The sequence below is a fragment of the Opisthocomus hoazin genome, chromosome 4, assembly GCF_030867145.1.
Source record: "Opisthocomus hoazin isolate bOpiHoa1 chromosome 4, bOpiHoa1.hap1, whole genome shotgun sequence".
Lineage (NCBI taxonomy): Eukaryota > Metazoa > Chordata > Aves > Opisthocomiformes > Opisthocomidae > Opisthocomus > Opisthocomus hoazin.
The window spans coordinates 63,032,969-63,045,606 of NC_134417.1; the positions used below are offsets into that span (position 1 = coordinate 63,032,969).

The following is a 12,638-nucleotide window of genomic DNA, read 5'->3' on the forward strand; positions in this document are numbered from 1 at the left end:
GAGTATTATTCTTTCTGGAGGAGCTGTTATGTGCAGTACCTCTGTATGTCATAAATCCGTATGATCAGATAGGGTAAAACAGAAATGCTCTGTAAATGCTGAAGTGTGTGTGCATTTGACACTGACTATTCATCTGACCTTATATGTTAGATCATGGAGTTGATTCAAATTCAGAAGTTAAATAGATAATATAAATTGCTTTGAGAATTTAATGTAATTGCAGCCTCAAAGCCTAGTTATACCAGGAAAAGGCTGTTCAACTGCAGCAGTGAATTTTCATTGCTTTAAGAATGGGCTTCTTGCAGATCTATGAGAGAAGAGCTAAAAATACAGACATTATCCCTACCACAGTTACTATGTATGAAACGGAAGACTTCTGTGTAGGCATACAAAGACATAGGAACTACTCTTGGTATACACAGAACTCCATCACCTTTTGAGGATATTAAATGCAGGCATCATGTGTAGACAGATATACTGATGCGGATTTTATTTTTAAGTTCACCTGAGTACTTTCAAATTTTAACACCTCCAAGATCTGAGGCCGAAAATAGTGGCGACAGGTACTTGGCACCATAGACAAACAGGGTTGGTTTGAAAAAGCAAGTCAGAATTAGCTAAGTAAAATTTCTAAACAAATTTATTTCATTTTAGTATTCTTATGAACCAATTTAACTCAGTTCATAATGTCAGCATCGATAATGCCAGTAAAAATAGATCTTTACACTATCACATCAGGCAGAGTTTCTTTTTAGTAAATCAGGGAGGTGCAACATTTTCGTTTCAGCAAGTCATTCCTAGTAAAAACAAGGTTATTATAAAGTAATTCTTTCAACAGACTGGTGGGAGGCAAATGTAAAATGACCCTGTAAGGAATTTAACTAGCTTGTGGTAAAGACATATTTAGAGTCTAAAATGAAATAATTTCAAGTGGAACTGTAAAATAGTGATTTCTCTAGTTAAATACTTCAAAGCCATGATTGACTGAGTTTCTAGATCTTCCATACTGGATGCTAAACGAAAACTGAGCTAAAGACACAGAAGTATTGTTAGCCCACCAGTAAGATGTTAGATGCTTTTACATGGACCACGCCAAGGACATGAATACAAAAAGAAATGCAAAATAAATATTTTAATGCTAGAAGTTTCTTTTAAACCTAAAAAAACTCCCTATGTAAAAAGTTGTGGGTTTTTTTCTCTCTAATGAAATGAGCACTTTACATATAAATTATATTGTAATAACAGAGCTCCCTGGTGGAAAAGAGTTCCTTCTCCTGCTGGCAAAAATTAAAATAATCACAGATGGCTAATGATCAAAAATACTGACTGACAGCTCTGAAGTACAAGGCATAGACAATATTCTCAGAGATACAATTTATTTATACTTAGAACTGGCTTTAGGCACCCACAAAATCTGCGTTCATGACATTCTATTATAAAAGAGATCTTTTCACCACCACTGCAGATTCTGTTGCCAGAGTTTTTCCTTAAGACTAAACTGATCTCCGTAATAGTTTCACCAATATATTTGTGCTTCATTGTACCAGCTATTTGAAACAGCTTCTAGTTAGCTGAATTTACTCAAGCATATAGATTCCATTATTTTTATTTGCTTTGTACTTAAAATATGTATTTTGAGTTCTTAGACATACTGTATTATAGTTCAAAGTTAATATACTGCAGAAGTCAGTCAGTGCAAAGAAAAGGTCCTGAAACGTATCAGTTTCTTGTATTTGAATGATGGTGTACAAAGTGTCTTTTTTCCTTGGTACTGTTCAAAAACCTATGAGGAGTTTGTTCTTGTTCCCACTTATGTTAGTTGAAATGTTTAGTTGATGCAGCCAGGAGGTAGGTGAGCTTATAGGTAATTCTGGTTTTCTCAGATGTTTCTTGTTTATTATTTTATGGCTCCCTTGAAAAGTGTGCTGAACATTTTATAGAGCAGAAACCTATGTTCCATTTCAAAGCGCTAGATGTGGTGTAGGCTTGCAACAGTTATAACTTTTCAATATGCACCCAACTTGCAGCATCAAATATTTTCTCAGAGAATGTCTGCCTATTTTAAGTGAAATTTCTAGCTCCTGTAACATAGACAAAAACTGGAGAGATATTTCAGACCTATTTAAAAGGTTTGGTAGTAGGAATACAAGTTTTAAATACCCCCAAAATATTACCATTGGGTATTGGCAACATTCCCATGAAAAATAATGTGTGAGTGGATATGTAGAAATGTTTCTACTTCTTTGTCCATTTAACTTCCAGGTATACACAAGAAGATGGCACAAAAAAGGCAAAGTCTCTTTGAACGTCACTATTGATTTTCTGAAAATCAGTAACCAGAAAACAAAAATGAGGGAGACAGAGAAAGAGATGCTACTTATGGAAAAGCTACATAAACTTACACATCGCACTGGACACAAGAGAATACAGTAGGAAGAAACCTTCAAATTCCAAAAATGCAGGAAAACCTACAGTCAGGATTTGCACTTGCTTAGACTCTGCAGTTCACCTCCACAAGCACCACACACCAGGCTTCATTAATTGCAGAGTTCTCAGAAACACTTGCTTAATAAACCTTTCGATTTTAAACTAAGCATGAGTTTTGGACACCGGCTAAGGATTTTTGTGCTGACAGTAGTAGCACTGCTGATATGATGCGTAGCCTCAGACTGTAAGACTGGTTCACATTCTTTTCATTCAAGTGTCTGACTGGGCCTTTGCTGTATGAGCTGGAAGCTCTGGATATAAGGAGCACCATTTATCGACACAGCTGCTGTTATGCCAGGACAGTGTATATTTTACAATGACAAGCATGGAGTTGGAGTAATAATTAATGTAGGAATGTTTCCCCATGCAGACAGTATTATTGTAGATATATTGAGCTTCATCTTAAACAGGAATGACTTCAGCAAATAACTTATATTATTTCATCTGAATACAAATGCAGTTTGCAAGTAATAGACAGTCTGTGACTTCATAGCATTCCAGTAGTCACAAAGTCTTTCTCTGCTAGCTATCTTGATAATGACTTCTTAGGACGAAAGCTGGTGTACTACGTTGCATTATACAACACAGAAGCCAGTCATCAGAAAAAAAAAGAAAAGAAAAAGAAAGAGAGAAAAATAATTGTTTTTTGATATAACAGGTGTTAGGAGGTACAGGGGCTTCACAAATAGCACTTTTAAAGAGCATGTATTCATTCTACCCCTTTAGAAATTCATTAACAACTAAGTGAACTATCACAAGTAAACTATTTCACTGAACTGAAAAACAGTAAACCAAAATGAATAGAAGTACTAAAAGCATGCCTGAGGCAACAGAAACTTTGGTGTTAATTTCCATTTCTTTCAAGTGCATTTGATGAATGATGTGACAAAAGAATCCTAATTAAAGTCGAAATCCTGAATACTAAATAAATTAGAAGTGCCACTACATTCATCTTCTACAATGATAATACTGCCACTTCTGCTGCTTCTCCATGCCCCTTTGCTTACATCTGTGGCAGTAACTCAGTAAAGGGCACTTCCAGCACAGATGGGGGGAAGGATACTCTTCCCCCAAAATGGAGAGGTAATAGGACAGGATGCCTTGTTTCCCTTCACTGCCTTCAATTTACACAAAGAAAGCCTATCAGGACCGTTCAAAGTATTTTTAGATATTTATTTTTCCTCTCAAATGACTTAAAACTTGACAAGCAACACTTCACTCTCAGGTCTTTACCGGCAGCAAACAAGTTGCTGTGTTATGGCCATCAATATTTTATAACTTTTATTACTGGAGAATCATTAAGTACATATATGCTTGGGGTAATCTATAATCCTAATGGGTTGGAAAGCAACACTGAAGGGATGAAATCCTATGGCTCGTGTCACACAAGCCAGGCAAGACAATCATAAATGACCTTAAAAACTATGAATCATTCAAGGAGCTACCCCATTCAATAAGTAGACTGGAACATGAATTATGACTCCCGAGAGACATCCTTTCCCTGCTCCCCTTTTGTTCCAGGGAGTAACTCTGAAATACTTCAGGAGAAGTTTATATCCCCAGTGCACCCAAGCAGTAGGCTTGTCTTTTTCCGTTCTCTTTCCACTCCTTACAGAAAGAGGGTTGGCAGAGGAGGAGGCCCTTTTATTCCCACCACAACTACACTCTCAATCTGCCAATACAAACAAAAGTGATGCCTCAGTGTCTCTAAGTCCCATTTGTACTGTCTAAGGCCCGTGACAAAAGAAGTCCTAAAAACAGGCTGTAGTCAATCAAGAACTCAAAGGGAACAATGTAGTCCAATGTCCCACATTTGTCACTGACTAATAGTGTCTGCCTGTTAGAAAAAGTGTAAAAACATGACAAGCATGTAATGATACTTCTCCAAATTATTCTCCCAGACCGTAGCAACTTATAGAAAGTTCTGATGCAGAGTTCATGCCTTTATATTTAATGGCCCATGATATACTGCACACACACTGAACATACATGACTTGTCCACAATACCATAGGACACAAAACACAGTGTCTTCTTTAATCTTCTCACAGTGATATCACACTTCTTGGCTCTTTTTAAACAATGCAGTTTCTTTGTGTTTTCTAAACAATAAAAGAGCCAGAACCTCCCCCTTCTTTATATTTTTTGTTTGAGTTTTTAAACAAGTTTTCAGATTTGTTCTACAAAATTCTTTTTTTCAGAGGATACGAAAGAGAGAATTATCTTAATGAAAAAGACAGATCACTTGCTTATATCTGTCTGATATATTTTAAAACCTAATTTTACTCCTAATCTAGATAGTGAAACCGTAATGGCCTACAGTTTTTAAAGTACTGCAAGTGAAAATGCAGCTTTCGCACACTTGGTATATAATTTCCAGAATTCTTATCAGCATGGGAGTTTTGTAGCCCTAATTTTCTCCTGTGAATTTTGGACTGATATTTTAGAAAGGAGATTTCTTGATTCTAACAGTAATAATGTTCATTTCAGTGATCACAGTGAGTTGTCAAGCTAATTATTCTATATAGGTAGGTATGTATAGAATTAATAAATTGCCTAAGTAGGAAAACCATGTTGCAACACATATTTTGTCATATTATTTATTGAAGTGCCTATCTTATACATGCAAAATGGAATATTTGGAGCACCAGTTCTTGAATTTTAATTCTACATTCAGCTTCTAACAGTGAAATATTTTATTTCAATTTCACTCAGGAAAAATATTTTCACCCCATCTTTAAAAATGTAGAAGAATACAATTAACTATCTTACTACTTCTCTCTCACACAAACACACTGTGACACCGACATGCAACCTACATTTTCCTGTATGCTTAAAAAATATTTACAGTTTGTCAGTCAAGTATCAGGCTTCCATTTTCTCCTGGTTTTTGAATGATTTTATGTTTATGTCTAGTGGAGCTGGTTATGGAAGAACAAGGTAAGCAAGAGAGATCTGAAAAGAAATGATTGGAACTTGAGAATTTAGTAATTCAGGTAGATGCTTTGTAACACAAAGGTGAATGGAAGCAAGAAGGACTTCTCAAAACAAATACAAGAGAGGAAGTTGTAGATTTCACTTACCTTTTTTCATGTGGTGTTGCATGGTACGCTACATAGTTTAATAAAGCCACTGCAAACTTTTCTTTCTTAGGACTAAACTAGATTGCATCTGGTCTCCACCATCACTTTGACTTCATTATCACTGACCTTGATTCTTTCTGTCACTGTCTGTTGTGATCCCTGGGGATCAAGTGACCAAGGGTTATCGACTTACATACATGTATATGAGTTGTCATCTCTGGATTGATTGTCAAAGCACTTTTGCACAATACATCTCGCTTTTTTTTTGCAGAAGAAGTTCCCTTTCTTTGCTCATTGTTCAGCTACTCTTCTTTGGGATATGTGAGTGTCAACCAGTGTGATAAAGTATAAAAATAGAAGCTTGTCAGTAATGATCCAGGTAGCACTCAGAAAGCTTGGCTGAAAAGTCAGAGAAAGCCTTTCCAAGGTCTTGTGCATTTTTGTTCCTGGGACTAGTGAAAAATATAGAACAAACCAATGTCATCAGAGGAAATCTATATCTGGTTATGGATTTCAAAGGAAATTATGCTCCTTCAGAACTAGATGAAAAAAGATATTCTGGTCAGTGTTTTCAAAATTGCAAATGATCTGAAAGGAGTTGTAAAACTGCTACTGGGCCAAAAAAAGATAATTTTAAAAAATTCTATGTCTGATCCAAGATTTATGTATCCTATAAACACATTTAGGGTTTTATTTAAGCTCATTCTTTTAAAAACTTCTGTTAATTTTGAAGGTTAGGAAGTGTTTTTCCAGGCTGATAGTTTTGCCAAGGACTGAGCTAAAATTATGTTTGGGGATTTTTTTTGAAGTTCATAAACTGCCTTGTCTTCAGTGGTTTTACTGATAGTTGACTTGAGCTACATGTTTAGATCACTGCTGGTAAAGACCAGATTACATAAAACTAATGGCCTTGCATGTTGATCAAGTTTAGAAAGCTAGGTTAAGTGAACATCATCATTTGTTAAATTTGTTGCATGCACCAGAAAAGTGCTTAAGACAGGTGGTTTTTTTCAAATGGCTTAGTCTCAGAGACATAGAGGAGCATCATTTTGTTACCTGACAATGTTTTCTGGAGCTGTAGTGTGCTATAGTCACCATAAAATAAATCTGTAATGTACTGGACAGCGTAAAATGTTCCTGTTATGTAGTGTTTCCCTATCTCTCTAAAGGCTTGTAAAATCTTTTATCACAACAAAGGGAAATTTGGATCTTTTATCAACTAGTTCAACAAGGCAATCCATTTAAATAATGTGTCTGGAACTGTAGTCTATGGAGATAATCAGTAGCTTATTAACCTTAATCATAACAACACATTATCACTATTTGGTTTCATGTTGACTAATTTGCAGAACAATGAGGAAGAGCACACTCAGCACAAAAGACTTCCTAGTTCTTGGCACTGCATAAATACAGTGACCCTCACTTGAAATGTCACAGACTTAAGAAAAAGCTGTATCATATGATGAAGGAAGAGAGTCGGGGAAAAGAGGATCACGTAATCAGAGAGTTAGTTAAAAAGTAAACACTTGTTAAACCTCTGGACAAAGTGAGATCATCATCAAACAGATACCTAGAGCACAGAATAAAGGTCAGTTACCTTTTATCATGTTTGTGTAGCTCCAGTTAAACTAACAAGCAGCAGCATGTGCCTAAGGTCATAGTTAAACACTTTTGCCTTGATAAATGAGCTGTGTATTCAGTGCTTCCCTTTCAAGAGCACGACCATATTGGAACTCTGATCTGCAAGAAAGAGACAGACATCAGAAAAGGAAGAAATTTACCTGGGGACAGAAACCAGTCATTTCAGATGGTAGAAGGAAATAATAATAAGTCAACTAATAAAATAACAGTAAATCAAAACAACCAAAATGCAGTGGATAAGCCTTAGAAATAATACAGTTCACTTCAATCTTGGGGAGTGAAACTGCAGATTTTTTTTTTCTCCAGATTTGTCAAAATCACCAAAACTGCTTTGCCTTGAATTATTTCAACATTAAAGGTACATTTCCTCATAGCTGAACACTTCTCCTGGAAATTCTAGCTCTTGATCCTGTTCAACTTACTATTTCATATGAATTGCATGGATAAACCTGCTACTCAGGAAGAAATATGGCCATAAGCCTATGAGAGATTTAGCTGGCACAGATTTCATCCTGAAAGGAGTGAAGGTGGATGAATAAACTGCACCTTCTAAGACAATGTGTCATGAAATGGGTTGCACTGAATTAATTCAAAATAGGAAAATTTAGGGGAATTAAAATAATTAATAGGGCTATCACATTTTCTGTGGTAAAAAAGTGCATATTAGAAAAACTGCAGTATATGTCTGAATAATATTCCAACATAAAAAATTCAAGTAGTTTTAGATTCTGTATTATGAAAATAATTTTTCTAAAAGTGTTCAGAAAGTAAAATTCAGGTGACAACACGTCAAAATTTATCGGAACCAGTTCTGCTACAATAAACTGAATAAATCTGAACTACTCGACTTTCTGCCTGTTCACTGAATTATGCTATGCCACTACATCTTTAAGTGTATACTACAGCTTAATAGTTATTGAGTCATAGGATAGCAACAGTTTCCTTGCATGATTTCCATTTCATAGAAAAATGTGTGAACTTCAACTGGCCAGAGTGTTCACACAGAATAAGATTCTGCTACCGAGTAAACTTTTTTATGATGCATGGTTGTAGCTGTTTCCGTGATGGAAAGAATGGTAAAAATATGTTTATGCTCTAATAAGAGTTCAAAATCTGTTTGCTATAAATCACAATAGAAAAGTGTATGCCACTAACACAGTGGTAGTGCTGCTGCAGCCATGAAAGCTAAAAGAAAAGGTCATTAGACATTGTTTTTATTAGATCATCTTGTAAATTTGAAAGAAAAAATATAGAAAAGCTTTGGGGACCAACGCTTTTCAGGTGTCAAACAGAATCACAGAAACAGCAAGGCATAATATATAAAAAAAATCTATATAAAATGGAAGAAGAACTTGTTCTTCTTTCATACCACAGGTTTTGTTCTTCTTTTTCTTCTTCTTTGTTCTTCTTAATATTGAACTAGAATAACAAAATATAGGAAAATTTCTTAAAATTTTTGTTGAATTTTGTTTGAAATGCTGCAGTCCATGTTCTATATTAGATGAGACGAAAGAATTATAGTGAGTATTTCACAAAGAATGTAACTGGCGCTGAGCATGATTTTGTAATGGAAGTTTTAAAGGAGGAGGAAGTAAAATAGAATGAGAGAGGTAAGCATACAGTAAAACTAGCAACAGTGACAAAGACTGATGAAGAAGGTCAAATCTGAGGATCCTGGGTAAGGAAAAGTAAAGTTAAAATGAAGCCTCAGCCAATTATTCTTTACCAAAACCAAAACAGCAAGGTTTAGGAGAGACAGAGAATTACTTCAAGGAGACATCATTATTTCAGTGATACAGATTCACAATTCTGTAAATGAAATTACTGCCATTTTGTCTCATAAATGGTGCAGTTAATAAGGGCTCAACAAAACAAAACTCCATATTTTCCTGCTAGCATCAAAGTTCTCTGCCTGAGAGAGTAACTGTACTTTTTTCCTACATGTCATTGCCCTATAGGTCAAAAACCACAATAGTGATATTGCAGTAAAGTATCTGATAAAGATCTGCAGTGATTTGGGTTCTAAATCTGCTAAGGACTAGACAGGAAAAAAACAGGAATTCACACAGGCCATGGGATAGGACTGAGACAGAAATGTTTCACATGTACTATATAGGAAAAAATAATGATCTCACAACAAGTTTTAGCTTATCCCAGATAAATAAACTTGCAGATCCAGGGCTCTGGAAGCAACAATCTGTCTATATTTATGTATTTTTGTCTTCAAAATATTCAGTGATACTGCTTATAAATAAACACAGGTTCATGTTATCTAAAACTGTATCTTCATTTCAGAGCAGTGATGAAATTTGCTACTCATTTTATAAGGCTGTAGAATTAGATTTTTACTGAAATGAAGTGTGTTGTGAGCAGATTCCACTGTTAATGTACGTATGTTGGTCTGATCTGAAGTAACGCAGAAAATGTATCCGAAAATGCATTACTCTAGGCAAATATTGCCCATAAACTTAAAGCGACTATTTGAGACTTCATCTAAATGGCAAGCAGTAAGTATAAAAACTGGAATTAGCTTTCTGGCTGTTATTTGGTATCTAACAGCGACAAAATATGAAAACATTTAAGTGTGAAAACAATAGCTGATCTCATCTCTTATCCCTTTGCCTGGCTTTTAGTCCTTTACCATGCATTTTGCTTATGTAGTTGAACAATATCAGTTTGTGATAAAATTACAACATGTCTTCACTTAATAAAGAAATTATGTTTCATTCAGTGTTTATATTGATATCTTAAGTATCATGCACACTGCTTTGTAGTGACAAGACCAAATGCACTTTGGCTTAGTTTCAATATAAAAATTAGAAGGTGTTGATTTTATTACCACTCTGGCAACATATTTGAAAGCATGTTAATGAGTATTAATGTTATATGCCTAGCCAGAAGAATTCCTGAAGTCAGAGTTCTATTTTATCTGCTTTAAAGCATTAGTGATAAAGAGTTGAATACATCTTTTGATAAGTATTTTATATCCTGTCAGCCAATAGTTGGATACAATTGAAAAATCTACCTACTGTACACACAGGTCTTATGCTGTATATTAGTGAAATAGTAAAGCAGATGACACAAGTAACTGAATTTTAGTGGGATCTATCAAGAATACCCAGACAAAACCAGAAACAATTATATTATCCAGGTGAAGAATTTTCCAGTCATCAAGATAAACATTCTTGAGTTTTTATTTGCATTATTTTAAGAAATCTCCACTAGTCTGAAATGGAAATCTCTACAAAATTTTTTATGTTTCGTTTAACAGAATGATTTACTTTTTTTCCTAAAAATTTTTTCAATCCCATAAGAGACTGAATTCATCAAGGAATTAGATGAGAAATGAAAGCTTCTGTTTCAGAAAACAGAATGGCAGCTAGAAAACCGAAAACAGATGCCAATTATTTGCCAGGGTCTGTGGTAGAACAAAACATTTTATGACATTTACTTTGCCTTTGCAAAGGTGCCGTTGATGTTGGAGAAGTATCAGTCCCAGGGTTCTGAAAGGAGGCTCTATATGGTCTAGGATTGCATATAATTTCTTACAGTTTTATAAAGATGACAAGATGATAAATATGTGGTACTTTGTATAGAGTAGCAACAAAGTTAGCTAAATCAGCACAGTCGGGAATAATACTGTCTTACACTGTACAACCAGAGTTGCTTAACGAATTAAGTGAAAACAGAATTTGTACTGCTTGGACTTAGCAGCCACAAAATAGGATTTCTTTTCTCACACATTGGACAGGGAAGAATTCAAGCTGTGCCGTAGAAAATAAAACCAATCTTTTAAACCAGTCTTTTGTTACTATATGAGCTATCTTTATTTGGCCTGAGTACATGTTTGTAAGGTGGACTAGTCTTCAGCACATGCCATCCAAGGAATACAGGAGTTGGAGCCACTCTACTTACCTTCAACAGACCAACTTAACACAGTATTTATTGATGGTAAATATTAAGTCAGGCCAGCAGCAAATAATTTTCTTAAGGTAGGCCAACACTCAAAACTTTTAGTTTGGTTCTGTAACATTTTTTTATCTAGAAAACACTTTAATTAGATGGTCACACTGTCAGAACTTGGCATACTGTTTGTGGTATACCTTGTTTTATTAGCATGAACTGTACAGACAAAATGCTTTCTGGAGGTAGAAATTACACTGGTATCAGGAAACTATGCCTGTATCATTCTGCCAGCCAGACCTTTCTAGCACTGACTAGGTCTTAGATTAAGGATGAAGAATGTCCACCCAAAGGAGTGTGCCTTGAAGATCAGTGCTGGCAGTGGAAGATAATGCAGTTGAACGGTTGTTTTTTGCACCTATGTATGCTATATGTAAAAGCACGAGAATTAGCAAGAAAAAAAATAATTTCTCTATTTGTTTACATCCAGTTTTTAAAAGAATTACAGATCATATTACTGGAATTTCATACAAGGAACATCTGCTACCTGTGGCAAAACTGTAATATCTCAAGAGTAACTGAAGAAATCATTGCAATAGTGCAATCAGTGGAGGTTCAGGCATTGTTCGATAATGGGCAAGCAGTTACCTGTGACGTACCAAACACAATACTTCATATCAATCCTCCTAGGCCTGACTCGTAAAAGAGATGTGTGTAAAGGCCTTTCTAACCACATTGTCTGTGTCTTCAGTTCAACTTGTAGTTTTGGAGTCTTTCATTACAGTGGGCCTATCACCACTCTGTCAGTGACTACCATTTATAAATACATGTATGCAAATTCCTTTCATTTTGCTCTTTCCACTCTTCCCACTAAAATACTAATAACTTCAAAGTATTACAACATCCCGAGTACACCATACCTCAACCACCTCTCTAACAGAGTACCTGATAATAAGAATAAATTGCCAACTCTCATTCAAAAAACTATTAGCACAAAAGCCTGATGTTCACATTAACAGTTACTGTTTTGGTGGCTGCATTTCAAAGCAGTCAAGTGCAGATAAGTACCTGTGAGATTTTAGCATGATTTTCTCAGGGCTAATATACATTATGAAATAAGTTATGACACAGAGAACAAACTAGTAGTGATCAAAGCAGCACCAGGATCACACCACTCCAGCACAGTGCCCAAACTCCACTAGTCACTATTTTACAAGGTCAAGTTTTTCTGGTTTTAATTCACTATTTTTTTTTCTGACAAGGTGACTGAAATCTGCAAAATACACTTTCTGGGGTTTTTTTATCTCTGAACTTATTTGCTATCTTTTGAAAATAATAATCTTCATAGACATTTCCATTAATATTTTCTGGAATGATAAATTATAAACCCAATAATATTAATATTTTTGACAAAAAAAAGATTCACCTAAGCATGTTAAGCATGTTGAGCTATGACTTTACTAAGAAAAGAACTTTTTGTGGAAAAAAAAGGGTTGCTTTTCTGCTAGTTAAGGATTCAGAATGTT

The 12,638-nt window shown here is 35.1% G+C and overlaps 1 long non-coding RNA gene across 11 annotated transcripts in view; it reads right to left on the reverse strand.

Annotated features, from left to right (window-relative positions):
* The window catches only part of LOC142361177 (uncharacterized), a 257,031-nt gene that overhangs the window by 50,036 nt on the left and 194,357 nt on the right, over positions 1 to 12,638 (reverse strand). For all 11 annotated transcript variants that reach the window (XR_012763758.1, XR_012763762.1, XR_012763763.1 and 8 more), the window contains 2 exons: positions 8,579 to 8,628; positions 7,166 to 7,308 (listed from right to left, as the gene is read on the reverse strand). This is a non-coding gene — a long non-coding RNA (uncharacterized LOC142361177). The remainder of the gene's footprint in view (positions 1 to 7,165; positions 7,309 to 8,578; positions 8,629 to 12,638) is intronic.